Source organism: Oryctolagus cuniculus, chromosome 2 (genome assembly GCF_964237555.1).
Source record: "Oryctolagus cuniculus chromosome 2, mOryCun1.1, whole genome shotgun sequence".
Taxonomy (NCBI): Eukaryota; Metazoa; Chordata; class Mammalia; order Lagomorpha; family Leporidae; genus Oryctolagus; species Oryctolagus cuniculus.
Genome location: NC_091433.1, coordinates 125,446,551 through 125,470,140, shown reverse-complemented (window position 1 = coordinate 125,470,140; position 23,590 = coordinate 125,446,551). Strand labels below are relative to the sequence as shown.

General features: G+C 38.2%; 1 protein-coding gene and 1 long non-coding RNA gene across 5 annotated transcripts in view; one reads left to right on the top strand and one right to left on the bottom strand.

The window, feature by feature from the left end:
* LRRTM4 (leucine rich repeat transmembrane neuronal 4) overlaps positions 1 to 23,590 on the bottom strand; it is an 809,020-nt gene that overhangs the window by 535,499 nt on the left and 249,931 nt on the right. The gene's annotated exons all lie outside the window — the stretch shown is intronic.
* LOC103347647 (uncharacterized) overlaps positions 4,940 to 23,590 on the top strand; it is a 42,705-nt gene continuing 24,054 nt past the window's right edge. For 2 of the 3 annotated variants that reach the window (XR_007918212.2, XR_011386910.1), the window contains exons 1-3: positions 4,997 to 5,143; positions 10,805 to 10,929; positions 14,705 to 14,853. This is a non-coding gene — a long non-coding RNA (uncharacterized lncRNA). Of the gene's footprint in view, positions 5,144 to 10,804; positions 10,930 to 11,455; positions 11,625 to 14,704; positions 14,854 to 23,590 lie in introns of all 3 variants that reach the window. The other variant, XR_011386911.1, reaches the window with a different exon arrangement.

The window sequence follows — 23,590 nt, the reverse complement described above, 5'->3', positions numbered from 1 at the left end:
CGTTAAACTAAAGAGAATCATATTCTTCTCTATCGCTATCATTACACTAGAATTCTAACCATTAAAAATCAGCAGCTATTGTTTTGGCTGTCTCAAGGGGATATGCTAGAAATAAATAGATTCCTGAAGGCAAGGAAGGAAAGCACGAGCAAGAGGAGGAGGAAGAAGAATGGAAGGAAAGAAGGAAGGAATCTAGGCATAGGAAATACCTGTGGCTATAACATAGAACTGCAAATTTTACATTTGTTTTCCCCTGGAGACACGTTTATCTCTAATCCTAGCTGCTGAAGTGATTTATGGAGGGGAAAAAAACCCTAGAAACAAGAGCAGACATAGGAACTGAAAGGACCCTTGTCTTCCAGCATTCAGGAGATAGAAGAGTTCTCTCTGATAAAGGGTAAGATGGCTGTGGGGGGAACCAAGGGGAAATTAACAACCCCAAACAAGAATAAGCAGGGCAGGAAGAGGCCAAAATTACAGTGTAGGAAAAGAGGGCACGGTCTTGGTGAGTATCTGAGTTTGCTTTATTTTACTTTGTCCTTAAGATAATGGTTTTATTTCCTATATCAGTATTTTCTCTTGTATTTTCATTTTTAAAAAGTACTAGGCAAGGCCAGTGACTTACAACTAAAGAGTACATGTCAGAGCAGAAAGAACAATCCAGTGTGTGCTTTGTGAAACAATTTTCTATAATATGGAACATGCCTCCTTGCTCTATATTTTGACTTTTTGAAAATAGTATATTCAAAACCAATTACAGATAGTTATCAGCAATGGAAAAGAGTTAATAAAATTTTACTATTTCCAGTGCTGAGTACCTCTGAATAGCAATGAAGAATACTTTTAATGCAGTTTCAGTTTAAACTTTTTCTGAACCCGCCAATTTCATCACATTGATAATAATTACTTGTTAAATATATATTATCTCATAGAAAAGAACTTACACATTGTAAATATATATACTACATGGACATAAATTAACAACACAGTTAAATAGCAAAGATATCCATCAATTACAACTTAAACACCCCAAATATTAAGATTATATTTATATCCTTTAGATTTTCCATTTTCTTTCTCGACCAGCAATCACCGGAAAAGAAGTGACTGGCTAATATCCTCACTGTTACATTATTTGAGTCTAAGCCACTGGAGAATGGTAATTGGGACATTTTCTGACTCCAACGAAGCTTACTGCACTGCTAAATTTCTCCCCTCATATGTAAAAGCAGATGATCTCATTTTCTTAAGTGACAAATGGATTTTGTGCAGTCTAGCTCATTCGTAGTGAACTTTACAAATGACTCACACCATATATGACTTGTGTAATTACATTTACATTTCCTTGTCATATTTACTCTAAAATGTCACTGAGTACTTTTAAAGTAGCTCTGTCTTATACACCAAAGATGAGAAAACTATAGCTATTCTTTTCAAATTCATTCCAACCCTGATTAAATGCATAAGAAAAATAATTCAAATTTACTGTTAGGGTTAACTGGAGTATTTCACTTGGGATTCATTTCTCTAGCTCTCTTCTACAAGACCTCCTCCAAGTCACACTGAAAGCTAATTACCATGTTGGAAAGATTTGGCATTTTGGTTGGAAAGGTCACATGGCATAGTGAAAAGAGCACCAACCGTGTAATTACAAGCCCAAGGTTCAAAGCCAGGTTCTCTTCCTATCTAGCACCTCTTCAGCTCTGTTCACCTTTAATCAAAGTGACTGTAGTCAAAGTAGACAGTTTCAGTTTGTCCGTGATTCCTTCCTTTTTTCACAGTTCATGTAATGGCCAAAAGACCTTAAATGTGTTAAAAATACTTAGAAAAAATATTAAATTTCCATACAAATGACTTTAAACCCAATTATATGTTAAAAACATGTTTTTACATGTAATATTGTATGTGGCAGCTGGAAGGAGTTTAAAATTTCAACAGTTCTCCACATGTTTAACACATTGGACATACGATTTTCATTGTCCAGAAAAATTGTCCAGAAAAATTAATAGCCAAAACTTTAAATACTAGGATACAACAAGAGGGGGCGGAAGGAACATTTATCCTAATATAACTGAAAAGAAAGCACCATGAATGTGTGGAAGATATAGTTACTTCTCTTACAATATCCTACTTCACAGTTTACAGAGGTTATTGGAGGATAAAATACTACATACTTTAGAATTTCACCCTTGCTGTTACAGATAATGAATTACGATTACAGTAGACAGAAAAATGTTCCACACTCAAGTATTTCCACATCCTAATCCCCAGAACCAGTAAGTATGCTGGGTTGCAAAGTACAGGAGAATGAAGTTTGCACATGGAATTGTGTTGTTAATCAGATTACTTCAAACAGAGAGACTATCCTAGATTACTCGGATGAACTCAACACAGTAATCACCAATGTGGAAAATGAGAACAGAAGCAGCCAGGGGAATACGTGATTATGAAAGACAGACACAGAGGAATACAGTGTTACTGGCTTTGGTGATGGAATGGGGCCATCAGCCAAGGGGTGGGGCAGGCTCTAGAGTTTGGCAAAGCAATACAATTTTCTCCTGGAGCCTTCAAAAGGAATTTTGACTTCCTCACATCTTGAGTTTAGCCCTGAGAGATCTGTGTCGGACTTCAAGCCTACAGAACTGTATGATAGTAAATTTGTGTTGTGTTAAGCCAGTACATTTGTGGTCCTTTATTATAGTAGTTATAAAAAAGTAATTAAGAAGACTAATCATAATGTTACTGTTTATGCCAGCATTAATGTGTCCTTTATATCTTCATTGCTATAATTAGTTAAAATTCCTGAATGTCCAGATAAAGTCAAGTGGTATGTCACACAGTGGTTTAGGGTGTGATTTCAGAGTCAAGCTTACTAGCTTCAAATTATGGTTTTGGGCCGGTGCTGAGGCTCACTAGGCTAATCCTCCACCTGTGGCGCCGGCACCCCGGGTTCTAGTCCCGGTCAGGGTGCCGGTTCTGTCCCGGTTGCTCCTCTTCCAGTACAGCTCTCTGCTGTGGCCTGGGAAGGCAGTGGAGGATGGCCTAAGTGCTTGGGCCCCTGCATCCGCATGGGAGACCAGGAGGAAGCACCTGGCTCCTGGCTTCGGATTGGTGCAGCGCCAGCCATAGCAGCCATTTGGGGGGTGAACCAACAGAAAAAGGAAGACCTTTCTCTCTTTCTCTCTAACTCTGCCTGTCAAAAAAAAAAAATTATAGTTTTGACAGTTACCATATGCATGACCTTATATATGGTACTCAACCTCTCTTTGCCTTGGTTTTCTGATTTGAATAATGTGTCTATTTTACAGATCATAATCTGTAAAGTTTAAATGTTAGAATGTACATGTAAAGCACATAGCACTGGCTTACACAATAGGAGTTATTAAAATTTAACACTCAATTATTCTTAGGTGTTTAAATTTAAGTGAAAAGTGATCTCTGTTAAATATAAGAGGGGGGATAAGAGAGGGAGGAGGTGTATAATTTGGGACTTGCTCAAGCTGACTTGCCCCAAATGGTGGACTTAGAAATGTGCCAGAGGATTCCAATACAATCCCATCAAGGTTGCATGTACCAATGCCATTGCAATAGTCAAAGTGATGAATTTCTGTTCACAATTGATCATACTGATGGGTCTAAGAGTCAAAAGGATCACATAAACAAGACTAGTGTCTGCTAATACTAACTGATAGACTAAAAAAGGGAGAGAACAATCCAACATGTGAAGTGAGATACACAGCAGACCCATAGAATGGCAGATGTCCTAAACAGCACTCTGGCCTCAGAATCAGCCCTTAAGGCATGTGGATCTGGCTGAAGAGCCCAGGAGAGTATTTTAGGCAACGAAAGCCACTCTGGAAAAAAAAAAAAAAAACAAAAAACAAAACAACAACAAAAAAAAAAACACCTAAATGAAAGATCTCTGCAAGTGAGATCCCAGTAGAAAGAATGGGCCATCAAAGAAGGTACCCTTCTCTGAAGAGAGGAGAGAATGTCCACTTTTGACTATGACCTTGTCTAAATAAGATCAAAGTCGTTGAACTCAAAAGGCTTCCATAGCCTTGGCAACTCATGACTAGAGCCTAGGGAGATTACTGATGCTATAAACAAGAGTGTCAAATTGTTAAGTCAACAACAGGAGTCACTGTGTACTTAGTCCTCATGTAGGATCTCTGTCCTTAATGTGCTGTCCAATGTGAATTAATGCTATAACTACTACTGAAACAGTATTTTACACTTTATGTTCTGTGTGGGTGCAAACTGATGAAATCTTTACTTAATATATACTAAATTGATCTTCTGTATATAAAGATAATTGAAAACGAATCTTGATGTGAATGGAATGGAAGAGGGAGCAGGAGATGGGAGGGTTGGGGGTGGGAGGGAAGTTAAGGGGGGGGGAGCCATTGTAATCCATAAGCTGTACTTTGGAAATTTATATTTACTAAATAAAAGTTTAAAAAAATTAATATCTTAAAATTATTTTCACATTACCATAAAGTTTTCCTCAAGTCAAAATTGCTCCTAAATCTAGTTGACTTTAATTATCTTGTCAATGATGCAAACATCAGAAGACTTGTCAAATGCCTGGCTGAAATCCAGACTCTGTCTGCAGTGTCTCTAAAATTCCTTGATCCACTAAACTACTAACCTCATTAAAAAGAAAATTGAGTCGGTCTGACATGACTTAGTCTTTGAGAACCCATATGGAAGCTTGATGGTTTTTGTTCCTTCTTTTAGATATTCACTAATTAGCTCATTCAAAATTGGTCCAAGAATCCAGTCTGAAATCAATGTCAATCTCATGTGGCTAATGTTTGCCCAATGCCTCTCCATTATCTGTGTTACTTCATAACTGAATCCTACGCTCAGTGCTTCATAAGGTATACTGTGGATATCTCCCAGAAGTCCACAGTCTAACGAAAGGTACTCTTTGGGTTCCAGAATTCCACATCATAACTGCATTGTGATGTTTCTAATGGAATTTTCAGCATTTATAATTTCCCCAATTTTTTCTTAACTGGAAATTCCCTCAACAACCATTCAGGAAACACTAGACCACTGTCCTCTCTTGCTCATTATCTCTAAAACATGCCAAAGAACAGTGAGCCTACACGTCTTAGTTCTTAAATAAATGATGAAGGTAGGTTTAAAAATTAACAGCAACTTTCATATATCAACTTCTTGTATGTTTCAGCTCTGATGGTATATTAAAGGTCTGATCTGATTTGTGCTTTAGTTAATGGGACTGTCACTTTGCAACTGTCCCCAACTGTAAATTTTTAGTAGAAAAAGATGAGCATAGCAGAAATGAAATATACAAGCAGCCTTCAAAAATTTCTTGGAAAAAGTATATTATGAAGAAACTATGCATGGATTTCAAGATTTTTTTTCTCCCAAAAAAACTTTTAATTCCATTCTTGCATGAATTTTTTCAAGTTCCCCTCTATTACATTCAAATACATTTAGCTTTTCAAGTGTTTGCAGGTATTTGAAAATAGTGAAATTAGAAGTACTAATTTAGGTAAATATATTAAGAGAAGCATACAAAAGTCACAAAACGGGTCAACTCCAGACAGTGAGTGAAGGGAAATCTTGACCACATAGGCTGTGTCAGTTCTTTCGCTTTTGTTATGTTTTTCCTTTCTTGGTCCAACAAGTGTAGCTTATTCTCATTAGCGAGTTAAAGACAACCCTTTCAGCTCTAGCCTTTCCTTGGGACAAAACTGGAATGAAGTACAACTATGATCATGGTTGTACTGTATCATTGAACATCAGTCATAATTCTTATAGTATATTTTCTCTGACAATGAGTAAGTAGTATTCTGTTAATACTGGTTAAAGCTAGAGGTCAAAGTTTTGTTTAAACTTAGGAGTAATGACATTTTTATGTAAAATGTCTAATGTTGCCCCTTAAACACTGAAAGAGGTTTTAAAAAATACAAATTTAAAACTCAATTCAGCATATAACACATTTACTCTTATTAAATGTCTCTCATACAAAGAAAATACATACTAAGCAATGAATACATCCATGAATTCCAGTATTTCTAAAGCAGATGTCTATGATGCTGTCTCTCTATTCTGCAGGTGATTAAATAATTTTCTGAAGATCTTAGTAGAAGTTAAGAATGGAATTAAGAATGCAATTTATATTTCCTGTGCCCTTTTGTGTGTCTCTTGCCTTACCACTGTGCATACATGCATGCTTTCACAATAGTGAGGAAGAGGTGAATCACTAATTCGAAAATGAAGAAATCAAAGTAAACGATGTTGATAATCTCAACAGTCTTGAAGTCTGCTTATCTGCTGCTATACAGGCTATTCACTCAGAAGCTGGGGAAACCTTAATACACTCATCAAAGCTCTCTTTACAATTACCAAGGTATTAAAGAAGGTGTCCAACAGCGAGAGGTGAATCTTAAGTAGTTTAAAGATTCCATTTAGATGATGAAGATAATAACAATAATACTTAATGCTACCACAGAGCCTTTATTCCTGGAGGTTCAGAGTATTTAACTAAAGGTCAAATGATAACAACCTCTGAAATTTGCAAAACTGGGCTGGGAAACTTTTTTCTATTGTGTTTGGTGGCGTATACTTTTCTGCATTTTCTTGTAGTACAAAGAAATATGAATCCCATTCTTTTTCAAAAGCAACAGGAATATCTGCAACTTGCAGCAAAATGTCTTAGTGTTAACTTTAAATAATCGCTGAGTATAATTAAATCTATGTACATTGAATCCAACCCCTAATAAGAAAGAAAAATTCTATGCAGCCAATAGAAATAATGAAAATCATTGTAGTATGAGGCATTGTAAGCAAATACTCACGAAATCTATAAGAAATATAAATACTAAAATAGATACTGACATTATAAAACAGAACAATTAACACATATTTTCAGAGATTCTATGCCTTCTAAATTGTGCCAATTAATTCTCCCAGTATCTCCACAATGTATAACAGGACAGATCATATTTGTTAAGATTAATAAGGTGCTAGGCTTAAAAATTAATATAAAGGGTCAGGCATTGTGGCACAGTGGGTTAAGCCATGACCTCTAACTCTGGCATCCCATACTGGAGCCAGTTTGTGCCCTGGCTATTCCACTTCCAATCCAGCTTCCTATTAATGGCCTGGAAAAAGTAGCAGAGGATGGCCCAAATATTTGGGACCCTGCCACTCACACGGGATGCATGGATAAAGCACCTGGCTCCTCATTTCGGCTTGACCCAACCCTGGCCATTGTGTCCATCAGGAGAGTAAACCAGTAGAAGACCTCTCTCTCAGTTGCTCTAATTCTGATTTTCAAAAGAAATAAATCTTTTTTTTTTTTAGAAATTAATAAAAAATGCTTACACTAGCAGACCGATATTTTCTTAACCATAAATAATAAACACAAATAACTAATAACTAACTTCATATTTCATGGCACTATAAAACACATGAAAAGATGGCCCACAGAAAGATTATTGTGGGGAGCAACTCGGACTAGACTAAGTTACTGGAATTAAGACTTATTCTATGCATCTGCTCTCCCACAATATGGAGCTGGGAGAGGAGTAAACAACTTTTACACAGCTGCCTCCAGTTCGACCAGTAACCTGCAGGAGCTGATCCTGCTCCCGATTAGAGGAGAGCAGCGTACTTGGCATGTGGGTAGCAGAGTTGGGATTGGCGGAAGAGGACTATAAAGTAGGAGAGAGACAACATGCACCAGGAACATCTAAAGGGAACATCCGGATAACATCCGAGCAGCCCCCGAGAGAGCCAGCCGGCGGTGTGCCGCTCCCCCGCGGAAGTGGGGAAAGTGGCAGGGGGAACCGCCCTTCCACGGAGGTGGAAGGATCGGCAGCCAACCCGGGGAAGGACCAGCAGCAAACCCGGGGAGGGCCGAGCAGACGAAAGAACAGCGCAGGGTCCTGTGTTGTTCCTCTGCGAAGAGGGGGAGCAACAATTATAATCTTGTAAACTTGGGGAGAATTATAATTTTGTTTATGGCAAACTTGTGCAATTCCTGTTATTTTCAGAATTGAAAAAAATGCTAATGGTCCAATTTAACTTTCATAGATATTTAAGCTAAAATGTAGTATTTAGATTAAAAATCTCCCATTTTGGAGGAGTTAAGATTTTATTCTTTTTACTTACTTCAGTGAATAATTTATTAAAGATGAAAACATGTTGTCAAACAAAAACACAAGATAGTCAAAGCTTACACTAATAAATTACTCTAAGTCATTTCTATGGTTTTGATTTTTAAAATAGATGATTAAAATTTATAATTGGTAATAATCATGCTTTCTAATTAAAATATTTAAATCTTAACAATATCATAAAATTAATCTAGTTAAATAAAACATAATAAATGCTAACATTTGACCCAAGGAAGCGCTATTTTAGTATTATCAATGCAAAGGATTTTTCTTTCTCAGTTTAGAGTTTTTCCTTCAGTTAAGTAACTATCAACAACAAAGAGAGTAAGAAGTTTTACAGGGGCCGGTGCTGTGGCTTAGCAAGTTAACCTCTGCTTTCAACACTGACATCTATGGGTGCTGGTTAGAGTCCCAGAAGCTCCACTTCCTACCCAGCACCTTGCTAATGTCCTGGGAAAGCGAAGGAGGATGGCTTAGGTGCTTGGGCCCCTGTATCCACATGGGAGACCCAAAGGAAGCTCCTTACTTCAGCCTGGCCCAGTTCCTGCCATTGCAGACATTTAGGGAATGAACGAGCAGATGGAAGACCTCTCCCTCTGTCTGCAACTCTGCCTCCAGATAATAACAATAACAATAATAATAATAATAATTCTTAAAACAAAAGTCCTACAAAGAAGAAATTCATTGTATAAACTACACAATGATATTTAAGACAAGCCACAGAAGTTAAGAGAGGAGCATATTTTATTTGAAACTGGCATCTTAACAGAAGTCTTCAACTTAGTTGAGATTTCTTAGACATTAAGTAGCAAAAGGAAATATTCCCAAGTAACTATCTTTCTTCTGCAACATTCATTCATCCTTTCCTTCCTTCCTTCCTTCCTTCCTTCCTTCCTTCCTTCCTTCCTTCCTTCCTTCCTTATTTTTCGTCATTGTACAAATAAGGAGAGTAAACAGAGAAAATTAAGGATTACACTGTGTTTGAGGTTATAATCCTGCAAGTCTCCACTGGTCCATTTACTGAGTAAACGTGGGTTATGGGGTTCAGAGTTCCTGTATAGGTAACTCTGTAAAAATCACTGGGTAGATAAGAAGACAAAATATGATGAAAATTCAAGAAGGGAACTATAGCTCCTTTTTTTTTTGCTTGAATCACATTATGTTGTTTCAGAATATAGAGAACCAAGCAGTGTATGGAAGACAGTGATGCTATTCTAGAACTATAGGAAATTACAGTGAAAATCTGCTACAAATTGGAATCTCTTATCTAAGTCAACTACTTTAATGAAATTTTAAATATGTATTGTATTATTAAAAATACACAAGGGTACTTTAAAAAGTTTGTGGAAAATGGAGTTAAAAGAAATTTATTTTGGTGCAAACAAATGCAAACTATACATACAAGTTACCTTCAAAAAGTCCACGAAAATATGCACTGTGCAAAGCGTATAGGTTTCAAATTTTTAAACTAAAATCAACTTATCTTTTAATTCCATTTTCACAATCTTTTTTAGTACCCATAGATATATATTATAGACATATACATATATAAAATATATACATATCTATATGTATTTGTTTATGTGTAACTAAAATCAAGTAGACCTAAAAAGGAGAAACATCCAAACATTAGATAAATCTGTTGCCTGACTATTCTTCACAGAATAACAAAAAGCAAGCTACAAGAACATTGGCCTTACAATTAGACACAGACAGCAATCAAAATAATCTGACCTGGGACCAGTGTTGTGATACAGTGAGTTAAATGCTGCCTGGGATGCCAGCATCCCATATGGGCACAGGTTTAAGTCCCATCTGCTCCGCTTCTGATCCAACTTCCTGCTCATGTGCCTGGGAAAAAAGCAGAGGATAGCCCAAGTTCTTGGGACCCTGCACCTATGTGGGAGACCTGGAAGCAGCTCCTGGCTTCAGCCTGGCCCAGTGCCAGCCATTGCTTCCATTTGGGAAGTGAACCAGCAGAAACTGTCTCTGTAACTCTGCCTTTCAAATAAGTCAGTAGCCTCCCCTATTTGGGAAATCATTAAAGAAGCCATCACCAGGGGCCGGTGCTGTGGTATAGCAGTTAAAGCTGCTGCCTGCAGTGCTGGCATCCCATATGGGTGCTGGTTCAAGACCCGTCTGCGCCACTTCTGATCCAGCTCTCTGCTAGGGCCTGGGAAAGCAGAAGATGGCCCAAGTCCTTGGGCCCTTGCACCTGCATGGGAGACCCAGAGGAGGCTCCTGGCTCCAGATGGGTGCAGCTCTGGCTATTGCGGCCAATTGGGGAGTGAACTAGCAGATGGAAGACCTCTCTGTCTCCATCTCCCTGTCCCCATCTGTGTAACTATGACTTTCAAATAAAAAAAAAAATCAAAAAAAAAAAAAAGCAATTATGACCCTACAGGTTGATTTTAAAGGAAAACACACACACACACACACACACACACACACAAACGATGTATCAAATAGATGATACAGAGCCTGTTTACTGTGAATCAGAAGCAGAGTGTGAAGTAGAAAAAAAGGCAAATTTCAACATATAAATAAAAGAACAGATTTAATCACAATTATTGTGTGTCTCGATTTCCCAGATTTCTTTACAGCTAGAAGTGCTCTTGTGTCATGTTTAACCCTCAATGTTTCCTCAGGGGAAGTCTCCTGGTAATGGACGCATGAAAATAGTCACACAAGGCTATTACCTCATTACTTTTATTTTATACACAGAGCAAGCAAAGCGAATGGGATGATTAATATGCTGTTCGTCTACATAATGGTAAGTAATGTCGCATTTAAAATATTTGGAAAATGAAGTTATTTGCTAACAAACATTATAAAACAGTGTATTTTTAAAGCAGATTAAAACTATATAGTTCTATCTTTGTATTAAAAATACTATACACATAAGCTGGACCTTCCTTGAAATCATCAATATATAAATGCAGTTTGCAGAGTGATAGCTCAGTTAGATAGCTATATATAGAGATATGTATGATCTATCGATTTAGAGATAGGTATTGTCCTGGATATATATATATTTTTTTCCTTCCTGTCTTAATTCAGTCCTTTATCACTTTTTCCTTACCACAATAGCAGGTATTGTTTTTTAAGATGTGTTTGCTTATTTGAAAATCAGAGTTACAGGAGAGAGAGAGAGAGAGACATCTTCTATCTGCTGGTTCACACCACAGATGGCCACAATGACTAGGGCTGAGTCAGGGTAAAGCCAGAATCTTATTAGGTTTCTCCCACATGTGAACAGGGTTCCAAGTACTTGCAGTAACTTCCTCTGCTTTTCCCAGGCCATTAACAGGGAGCTAGATCAGAAGAGGAACAACTGGGACGTGAACCATTGCCCATATGGGATGTCAGCATTGCACGAAGTGGCTTTACTTGCTGTTCTACAGTACTGACAGCATAATAGCATGTTGTAATTTAGGCACTATTACAAAACAATTTAAAATTTGAAAGGTAATGAATTACTAATATTTCTAAATCTTTGAATAGAGGAAACAGTTTGTTAAGTGATTGTACCCTTCTTTAACTACATGTTTACACTTGAATGGAAGCATCCATGGGTTCCCTATATGCTACACAATTACTATAATCCCAGGAGCTATCATAACCCTGATTAACATTAATATTAACCACGGGCTTCACCGTGCACAGCTGACAAAGGAAATCTGTTCTTTTATCTCATGCCAATAACAACATAAGAAGATGTGTTTGTGTTTTCAAGAATTGTTGCTTGGAGCGCAAGTTGCTGAGGTACTTGATAATTTGAATTCTAGGCTTATTCCCAAACAGTTCTATCTCTGACTCCAAGGTATGTGAGATGGCAGAATTTTCTATTTAAAGTTTATATGAGTTTTGTTTTAAAATCTCTGAAGACCACCCATTATTTCTCAAAATAGTATTTGTTCTTTCTCTTGGCCCCTCTTTGCAGGTTAACTTATCTCTTAATTATAGAAAATATTTGGGAGAAAATATTGTCTCATTGTAATATTACATAGGATTTTACTTTAACTGTTGGTTTTCTTTATCACATATTATGATCAAATATTTTGTGGACAAAAACATGAATATGAAAATATACAAGACTAGAAAGTGTCTTTTTTAAAGTATATTAGTTTATTTGAAAGGCAGGTCTATGGAGGGGGAGGGGGTAGACACAGAGAGAGGGAGGGAGGGAGGGGAGAAGAGGAGCACAGAGAGGAGAGGAGAGGAGAGGAGAGGAGAGGAGAGGAGAGGAGAGGAGAGGAGAGGAGCGGAGAAGAAGAGAAGAGAGAACCTTCCATCTCCTGGTTCACCCTCCAAATGCCACAACATCCAGGCTAGGCCAGGCTGAAGCCAGGAGCTTCTTCTGGATCTCCCACGTGGGTACAGAGGCCTAAGCACCTGGGCCACCCTCCATTGCTTTCCCAGGTGCATGAACAGGGAGCTGGATCAGAAGTGGAACAGCCAAACACAAACCCGTGCCCATAGGGGAAGCCAGCATCACAGGTGGCAGCTTAACACATTGTATTAATATAGTGTTGTGCCACAACACTGGACATAGAGAATGTGGATCCTTAAACTATGTGATTGGCCACACCAGAGGAGTTTTAAAAGCTCAGTTCACACTAATATAGACCCTAATATCACGTAGCAGATGCAAGTTTTAGGTGACAGCCTTCTAAGGTCATCATATTCTATTTATTCAAGAGAGGGAACATCCACCCAAGAGCTGTCCTCAGATGGCTGAATTCAATGATGCCTCATTGATTTTGTAGTTCAAGCTCCATGATCAGCACTAAGTCCTTTAACAGTATGGCGCTTTGGATAATTCTGGCCTATGTTTTTCCCTAGAGTTTCATGTGTTTTCTTTAATGCTTCAGCCACACTAAATCACTTGGAATTCTCGGAAGTAATGTTCTTCCGTGCAGTATCTGCTCCCTGGCAAGTTTGTGTCCCTTGAGTTCCCTGTGATCTTCTAGCTCAGATAATTTTCAATCTCACTGTAGAAACACTTCAGGCATGAGGATCTTACTAATTGGGCCATGTGTCTACTCTCAACCCCACATACAACTCTCGATTCTAGAGCAAGGTAGGGGCAGTTCCCATTCAATATCCTGTTCTCCAGTGGGCGGGTGATAGTTAACAGGTGTCACAGCTCTCCTTAATACCAGGAAAATGGTGACTTTACTACCCAAGTGAGAGATTAGAATAAACTATAGTGTTAATGAAAATAAATTTTATTGTACCTCTCCAGTAAGTGTATCTGAGTTAAGAAAAACTGTGATAAAATTTAATTGTGTTTGGTCGACTTTTCTGAGAAATAAGCAAAAGAAAGTATTGCCAAAGAAACACTGTGAAAAGAACTAGAAAGTCAACAAAGATCTTAGTATTAAACAGCTTATTTCTAAAATTCTGCACATCTTTATACATTTATAATTCAAAAGCACAGCTTAAAGTTTAGTCATAGAATTAGAACATTTTTTGTATTCACATGGGTGTGTCTTATTTACTGTCAATGGTATTAACTTAAACACTGCCAGTTAAGGATCAGACATTTAAAGGTAATATGACAGCATTCTGATACAAAAATTAGAGCTTGTGTTTGCTTCAGAATTTGAAATGAGAAAAAATATATCAAAATATCTAAAAATCATGAAAGGAAAAATAAACAAGCCTATACTGTGTGGGCATTTTATTTTAGCCTTGTGAACCTTAATTTTCTATTCAATAAATTTCAGTTGAAATCTGTTATCTTTTCACTTATAATAGTAAAATATAAATTCCAGTTCATTAGACTACTTTTCTAAAACACATCAGCAGCATTAGAAATATAATCCAGAAGAGAAGACGACTTTTGGTTCAGCACTATTTTAAGTATATTGTATTGTCAAGAGAAAATTTTTAATATTGCATCAGACAGTATATTGACTATATGTACTTGATTTGTTTCCTAGTCAATCAGAATTTACCTAATTTTCAAAGTTAGTAAGGATGCATGCATGTGGTAAGACATGTCCATATAAACATTTTAATTTAATATTTAGAATTATCAAAGTAAGCACTATCAGAAAAAAAAAGTTAGTAAGTAATAACCTCTTCATGTTTGACAAGATACTTGAGTAACAAAAGCAGATACAGGCCGGCGCCGTGGCTCAATAGGCTAATCCTCCACCTTGCGGCGCCGGCACACCGGGTTCTAGTCCCGGTCGGGGCGCCGGATTCTGTCCTGTTGCCCCTCTTCCAGGCCAGCTCTCTGCTGTGGCCAGGGAGTGCAGTGGAGGATGGCCCAAGTGCTTGGGCCCTGCACCCACATGGGAGACCAGGAGAAGCACCTGGCTCCTGGCTTCGGATCAGCGCAATGCACCGGCCGCAGCGTGCCAGCCGTGGCGGCCATTGGAGGGTGAACCAACGGCAAAAGGAAGACCTTTCTCTGTCTGTCTCTCTCTCACTGTCCACTCTGCCTGTCAAAAAAAAAAAAAAAAAGCAGATACAAAGCTTAAATACAGTCTTGTATATGTCTTCAGAACCTAACTACATGGGATTTATCTTTTCAGTGGGCAGGAGAGTACACATTAATGGATACCACTGAGACACTTTTCTTGCCCTACTTGTAACAAGACTCAAGTGTGACCTGAATGGCTGCCTGGTGCGTGGATTTATATTCCTCTCAGAGGCATTGGATATTGTATTTCACCACAAAGAGGTAAAAACATTGCAATCATTATTTATAAATCTTTTAGAAAAATGCACTTTCTTAGCAGCAACTATGGCAACAGGGAACTGGAAATGACACTGGAAAAGAATTGAGCTCAGTTGCAATGGGTAAAGCACATAGGATTTATGTGCTTCCAATGTCTATTTTAAAACAAAAAATTCCAACATGCAGCATGTATGATGATTTGATTTAATCCATGTGTATAGCAATTCTGTAATGTTTAAAATTATAATATGAAATACATTAAAAAATGCATTTACAAGTTACGTAAAATTTATAAACATAAAATGATTCCAGGTGAATCAAAATCATCTTCTTTCCATAGACAACTTTGTTTATTTGCAGTAATACCAGCATTTAGGGCAGGCTCCATTTGGAATAGAGCAGCAGCTGCTCCAGAAGCCTCTTGGTCCACGCATGGCCGTTGACTGAGAAGGAACACCTGTTTTACAGTGCTGGTGGCAGTGGTGAACAGGCAGCAATGTTCAGCCAGTGGCTCTAGGGTGCATTTGTGAACCAGAGATTCTTGCGGAGGGAACAAGTCCATGGTCCCCAGAGTCTTTGAGCCAGGCTGGGAGGTGGCTCAGTCTCCTAATGTCAAAACACTGAGGCAGCTCTGTCTCTCTCTTGACCGACAGACTGGCAAGGTAGAAAGACACCTCTGGACCCAGTGACTCTGAGAGTCAATACTCAGACCTGAGATACTGAAGTTACATGAGAAAGGGTAGCGTGTAGCTGTGTTGTGAGCTCTACTACATCCAACCTGGGTGTTACCCTGGAAACTCGTCTCACCCTAGACCACCGACTAGAACTCCCAGGCCACACCCACCACACCTCTTGGTACTCACTGAAAAAGCAGACATTCTACTACAGGACAGCATAAATGCCTTAAGATAAAAGCCATCAGAAGAAAGATAAAGACAAGAACAACTCCAAAGACGCCTAAAAATAAAACCAGAAAATTAAGAAACAAGAATAAGGAAGACATGATGACCCATACAAAGGACAAGAGCATTTAAATATTAGAACATGAAGATGGATATTGATATTCTAATATCAATATTGAAATGCCAGAAAGGGAATTCAAAAAATTATTCATAGGATTACTCAAAACGAATGAGAACCAAGTTTATGAACCAATGAAAACCATACATGACATGAAACTATTTCTCATTAAATTGACATTTTAAAGAGAAGTCAAAATGAAATATTAGAAATGAAGAATTCAATATAAAAATGCAGTGGAAAGTCTTAATAGCGGACTTGGTGAGGAAAAAGAAAGAATATCTGAACTAGAAGACAAATCTTTGGAAATCTTACAATCAGAAAAACAAAAGAAAATAGAAACTTAAAAACAGTTTTGGAGATCTATGGGATACTATCAAATGACCCAACGTAAGGGTCTGTGGAGTTCCTGAGGGTGCAGAAACAGAGAATGAACTAGAAAACCTATTCAGTGAAATAATTACAGAAAATTTCCCTAGCATGGAGAAATAAAGGGCCATCCAAGTAGAGGAAGCCCACAGAACCTCTAACAGACATGACCAGAAAAGATCTTCACCATGCCACATTGTAGTCAAACTTTCCACAGTAAAACAAAGAAAATATTCTAAATTGTGCATAAGAGAAATCCCAGATTTCTTTCAGAGGATTTCCAATTAGACTCACAGCTGACTTCTTATCAGAAACCCCACAGGCTAGAAGGGAATGATGAGATGTAGCCCAAGTCTTAAAAGAAAAATATTGTCAACCCACAATACTGTACCCCACAAAGCTCACATTCATGAATGAAGGTGAAATAAAGACCTTTGGTAACAACAGAAATTGAAAAAATTTGTCACCACTTGTCCAGTCTTACATAAGAAGGTTAGTGGTGTGCCATACACAGAAACGCAGAAAGAAGCCACCACCATGAGATGGCAGAAAACCCCCCAATAGAAGCACAAAAGAAATCCAAAGTGAATAGGAGTATCGAGGGGGAAATGACAGGGCCAAGTCGTTACTTACCAATAGTCACCTTGAAGGTAAATAGCTTCAACTTTCCAGTTAAAAGATACAGACTGCCAGAACAGATTAAGGAATAAGACCCATCTATCTGCTGCTTACAAGATACATATCTCACCAACAAAGATAAACGTAGACTGAAAGCAAAAGGATAGAAAAAGATATTCCATGTTATCAGAAACCAAAAAAGAGCTGGTGCAGCTATCCTAATATCAGACAAAATAGACTAACACAAGAACTGTTAAAAGAGACAAAGAAAGGCACTATGTAATGATCAAAGGATCAATTCAACAGGAAGATGTGACTGTAATAAATGTATATGCACCCAACCACAGGGCTCCTGGCTATTTAGAAGAACTGTTAACAGACCTAAAGGGTTATGTAGACTCCAATACAATAGTAACAGGGGACTTTAATATCCCATTATTAACAATGGACAGATCAACCACACAATCAGCAAGGAAAAAGCAGAATTAATCGACACTAATTATAGACCAAATGGACCTAATGGATATCTACAGAACCCTTCACCCCATGGTGGAAGAATGCATATTCTCCTCACCAGTGTATGGAACTTTCTCTAAGATAGACTATATGGTAGGCCACAAAGCAATTCTTCACAAATTCAAAAAAAAAATATTGAAATCATGCCATGTATCTTCTTTGACCACAATGGAATGAAGCTGGAAATCAGCAACTAAAGAATCTCTAGAACATATGTAAACACATGGAGACTGAACAACATGCTCTTTAATGAACAGTGAGTCATAGAAGAAACCAAAAGAGAAATAAATATTTTCTAGAAGCAAATGAAAATGACAACACATCACATCAAAACTTATGGGATATAGCAAAAGCAGTGCTAAGAGGCAAGTTTATGGCAATCAGTACCTTCATGAAGTAGCTGCAAAGGTACCAAATAAGTGAGCTATCAATGCATCTCAAGAAACTAGTAAGACAACAAACCAAACCCAAAATTAGTAAGAGGAAAGAAATAATTAAGAGAATAGGCAAAATTGAAACCTCCCCCACCCCAAAAAATACAAAAAATAAATACAAAAAATAGATCAGTGAATTGAAGAGCTGTTTTTTTAAAAATAAACAAAATTGACAAAACATTGGCAAAACTAACAAAAAAGAAGGAAAAGACCCAAATCAATAAAACCAGAGATGAAAAAGGAAATGTAATGACACCACAGAAATAAAAAAAATCAGAAATTAATACAAAGAGTGGTACACCAACAAATTAGGAAACCTAGAAAAAAGGGATAGATTTCTAGAAACATGCATCTACCAAAATTGAGTCAGGAAGATACAGAAAACCTCAACAGACCAATAACCAAGACAGAAGTTTGAATCAGTAATAAAAACTCTCCTCTCAAAAAAAGTCCATGATCAGACCACTTCACTGCTGATTTCTACCAGACATTTAAAGAAGAACTAATTCCAATTCTTTTCAGGCTATTCAAAGCAATTCAAAGGGAAGGAACCCTGCCTAACTCCTTTTATGAAGCCTGCATCACCTTAATACCTATACCTGAAAAAGATGCAACAGAGAAAGAGAACTATGGACCAATATCCCTGATGAACACAGATGCAAAAATCTTCCACAAAATACTAGCTAATAGAATCCAACAACACATCAGAAAAATCATTCACCCATACCAAGGGGATTTATCCCTGTTATGCAGGGATGGTTCAACATTCACAAAATCAATGTTATCACCAAAATTATCACATCAACAAATTGAACAAAATCATATGATTATCTCAATAGATGCAGAGAAAGCATTTGATAAAATACAACATATTTCCATTATGAAAATCTTAAGCAAATTGAGTATAGAAGGAACATTACTCAAGACAAAGCAATCCATGACAAACCCACACACAGAAAGCATCTTATTGAATGGGGAAAAGTTGGAAGCATTCCCACTAAGATCCAGAACCAGACAAGGATGCCCACTCTCACCATTGCTGTTCAATAAAGTCCTGGAAGCTTTAGCTAGAGCCACCAGGCAAGAAAAAGAAATCAAAAGGATACATATTGGTAAAGAGAAAACTGAACTATCACTATTTACAGATGACATGAATCTATATTCAGGGGGTCCAAAAGACTCCACTAAGAGACTACTGGAAGGTTGGTAGGAAGTAGAGCAGCCCAGCACCCCTATGGGATGCCAGCACTGCCAGCAGCAGCTTAACCACAACTTTGGCCCTGGGAAAATTCTCTTAAAGGGGAGGGATGCGGGTGGGAGAGACGATATGGGGGGGAAGCCATTGTAATCCATAAGCCGTACTTTGGAAATTTATATTCATTAAATAAAAGTTTAAAAAAATTAAAAAAAATTAAAAAATAAATAACTTAGTTTATGGGGCCAGCACTGTGGCATAGTAGGTTAAGCCTCTGCCTGTGGCATTGGCATCCCATATGTATGCTGGTTTGAGTTCCAACTACTCCACTTTTTCTCCAGCTCCCAGCTAATGGCCTAGGAAAGCAATGGAAGATGGCCAAGTGCTTGGACCTCTGCATCCACCAGGGAGATCTCTTAGGAAAAAGCTCCTGGCTCCCGGCTTTGGAATGGCCCAGTTCAAGCCATTGTAGCCATCTGGGGAATGAATCAGTAGATGGAAGACCTTTCTTCTGTCTCTCCCTCTCTGTAACTCTGCCACTCAAATAAATACATCTTTATTGAAAAAAAATAATAGTATTTCTATCTAGAGTGAATATACTGCTGTCATCTGTTATAAATGCAATAAACTTCCTGGAAATTAAAATTTGATAATTTTTAAGTATTTAAAATAAGCATATTGCTTTGGGAACATATGTACTGTTCTCTTCTGTCATACATTACATACAGAAGTAGTTTTCTTCTTACTAATTATTCTGCGGTATATTGACTTTTTTTTAAACCAGAAAAGTTTCTCCTTTTAATACTTTTTCTTCTCAAAAATCAAAACCCCACATTAGTTGAAGAGTTAAGAGTTCATAACTATGGATCAGCACAGTTAGACCCACAGTAGGAGATCCAGGCAAATTCCTCCTCCAAGAATAATGACGAATTATGAGATCTGAGTGTATACTTTGAGTATTAAATTGCTAGCAGTATCGTAAACTAGTGGTTTAAACAACACAAATGCACTTCTCACAGTTCTGGTGAACAAGAAACACAAAATTCATTTGTCATCAGGATTGCTTCCTTCTCAAGGCTGAGAAGTGAGGAAGTGGTCCAGGTATCTCTCCTTGGCTTGTGTATGAATGGCCTCTCCTTTACACATCAACACTCACAGGGTCTTCCCTTTGTATCTGTTACTTCCACCTAAATGGCCCCTTCTTGTAAGAGCATCCGACATATTGTACCAGGGCCCATTCTAAGTACCTCAACTTTCACTTAATTGTTCCTTTCAAGACCCTTTCCCCAGATAGCCACATTCTGAGTTTATTGGTAGTTAAGAGTAGAACACATGAAATTTTGGAGGGGGCAAAATTAAGCCCATTATAATCATTTTATTTCACCATTTAACTTTTTGAAAGCATTTATTCCCAATGCTCTTCTTTTTTTACGAATTCTGCAGCAAATTTCTTTGTAGTTAAATCTTGGTTTGGATGCTTAATCATTTCTTAAATTATATTGTTCAATGTGGGTATATTATATCGTGGAGTATGACTATTTCTTACACTTTATACTTGAAGAAATTCCAACCTCAAAGTACATAGAAATTTTTGGAAATAACGTGAAAATTTAAGAGAATTTTCCCAGGGCCAAAGTTGTGGTTAAGCTGCTGCTGGCAGTGCTGGCATCCCATAGGGGTGCTGGGCTGCTCTACTTCCTGCCAACCTTCCCACTAATGCACCTGGGAAGGTGCAGAAGACAGCCCAGCTGCTTGTACCTCTGTACCCATGTGGGAGACCTAGAAGAAGCCCGTGGTTCCTGGCTTTGGCCTGGCTCAACTCTAGCCATTGTGGTCACTTGGGGAGTGAACCAGAGGAATCAAGACCTCTCTCTCTCTCTCTCTCTCTCTCTCTCTGTAACTTTGCCTTTGAAATAAATAAACCAATCATTTAAAAAGAGAAATTGCCCTGATATTTTCTGCAGTAGTGATGATTAGAATTTTTTTTCATACATTATATCTTTTTAGGGGAAAGCAACATAGTACATCATTTTCAACTTGCATTTCTCAAATATGCATGAACTGAAATGATTTTTATGTAATTGATTTCTATTTTAGGGAGGGATAACATTCAAGTTTTTCTTTTTCCATATCTATTCATTAACAACATCATCACTTTTGTTGTTATGAAATATGTTAGAGCATTTCCCCTGGTATTTATGATATTTCTTTATCAACTATCAATCAATGACTATATACTAAGCAAGAGTCAAAGTCACCTATATGCTTCTTTTTTTCAGATTTGTTTATTCATTTAAAAGGCAGAGTTATAGAGAGACAGACAGAGAGACAGAGGTCTTCCATCCACTGATTCACCCCACAGAGGGTAGAGATAGCCAGAGCTGAGCAGATCCAAAGTTAGGAGCCAGGAGCTTCTTCTGGGTTGCAGAGGCCCAAGGACTAGGCTGTCTTCTACTGCTTTGTGGCTTTAACCACTACGCCCCAGTGCAGACCCCTCCCTGACTGTTTTAAGCTCTAAGTCAAGATGCAAAGAGTGAGGAAGACTAAGCCTCTGTTACCCTCATTCTGATTCTGCTTCACAAATTGAGTCAAGGGCTGAGCACAGGAGTGGACTCCCAGGATCTGCCCTCATCACTGTTCCCTTAGGAAATGCTTGGAGAGTCCTCCAGGTTCCTGGAATTACCAAATCCCACTATTGATTTTTATTTCTTTTGATTTTGTGTGGTTTTAAAAATCTATGTCTTTTCTTTTGCATAGATTGGGAAGTTTTCTTCTGCCATTTTAGGTGCCACAAGGGGGCTGTAGAAGCCCCTTTTCTACCTTTCCCAATCTAAAAACTTCCCTGTTTTCTGAGATTAACATTACAATAAAAGCAAAGGCTGTTTGACCTATGTAGGTGTGTAAAAGGTTCACTGAAATTTAATGAGACATTATTTGACTTACAGAGTCCATCCTAATTATTCAAAAATGATCAATTTTACTTTGCACCTGAGACTGTTGCCTCCTATTTAGAAATATTATTTATAAAATGAGAATGAGGACAAACAGAAAATTACAGATGGATTTTAGAAGGGATGCTCCTCATGCATGAATAAGGCACCATTTTCTTTCTCCTTTCTAAACCTTGGGGTCCAGAGACTGAGTCAAATCTGGGTTGTTCTTTGGTCTATTTTATACCTTGGAGTTCTACTACTACCCAGCCTGCTTGCCAGTCTTGCTGGCTATCCCTAAAGGCAATTGTACTAGAGATTCTTGAATTTTTGCTTTCATCAATGAGCTAAGCTAGTAAAACTTTAAAATTCATCATTAATTCTGTAATGAAAGGAGTTTTCCACTTAGGCATTCCTTCTGCCCTTATTTCATCAATTGAGGTTCTAAGTGATCTATACTGGTGATTTCCTGTTATTATGTTACCTAAGGACTGACACAAGGTAACACTGTCAAGGTTTATTTAAAATGAATTTGTGGGGCTGGCACGGTGGCACAGCAGGTTAAAGCCCAGGCCTGAAGCGCCGGCATCCCATATGGGTGCCGGTTCTAGTCCTGGCTGCTCCTCTTCTGACCCAGCTCTCTGCCATGGCCTGGGAAAGCAGTAAAAGATGGCCCAAGTCCTTGGGCCCCTGCACCCACTTGGGAGACCTGGAAGAAGCTCCTGGCTCCTGGCTTCGGATCAGCTCAGCTCCAGCCGTCGCAGCCATCTAGGGAGTGAACCAGTGGATGGAAGACCTCTCTGTCTCTACCTCTCTCTGTAACTCCGTCTTTCAAATAAATAAAATAAATCTTTAAAATAAAATAAAATAAATTTGCTTTAAAAATCTTTCATCAAGGTGAGTGTTGTGCATTAGGAGGCGGCTTTATCTGGGATACATTGGCATCCCAGATAGATAGGGACTGGTTTGAGTCCAGCTCCCTGCTATGGCCTTGGGCCCCTGCACTCATGTGGGAGACCTGAAAGAAGCTCCTGGCCCCCAGCTTTGGATCGGCTCAGCTCTAGTCATTGTAGCCATTTGGGGAGTAAACCAGTGGATGGAAGAACTCTTTCTCTCTCTCTGTCTGCCTCTCTGTAACTCTGCCTTTTAGATAAATAAAATCTTTGGGGCTGTGCTGTGGCATTGTAGATTAAAGCCCTGGCATCCCATGTGGGTGCCAGTTTGAATCCCAGCTGCTCCACTTCCAATCTAGCTCCCTGCTAATGTGCCTGGGAAAGCAGCAGAGCATGGCCCAAGTGTTTGGGCCCCTGCACCCATGTGGGAGACTAGGAAGATGCTCCTAGCAACAGAACATTCACCTCTAGATATTGCAGTCATCTGGGGAGTGAACCAGAGGATACCAGATCTCTGTCTCTCTCCCTATCCCTCTGTAACTCTACCTTTTCAAATAAATAAATCTCTAAAAATCATGCATCACTCCTAAGAGCATCTGAATGGTTCACATTTCTTATTACACATAATACTTTTGAGAATTAAATATGTGCGCACAAGTGGTCTCTAAGAAACACACAAAAAAATAAATTCTGCCTTTCATTAACTCAAGATCAAGACAAGCAGATTAATCAGTCAGTGAGAGCGGTATCACCTACTGTTCTGTG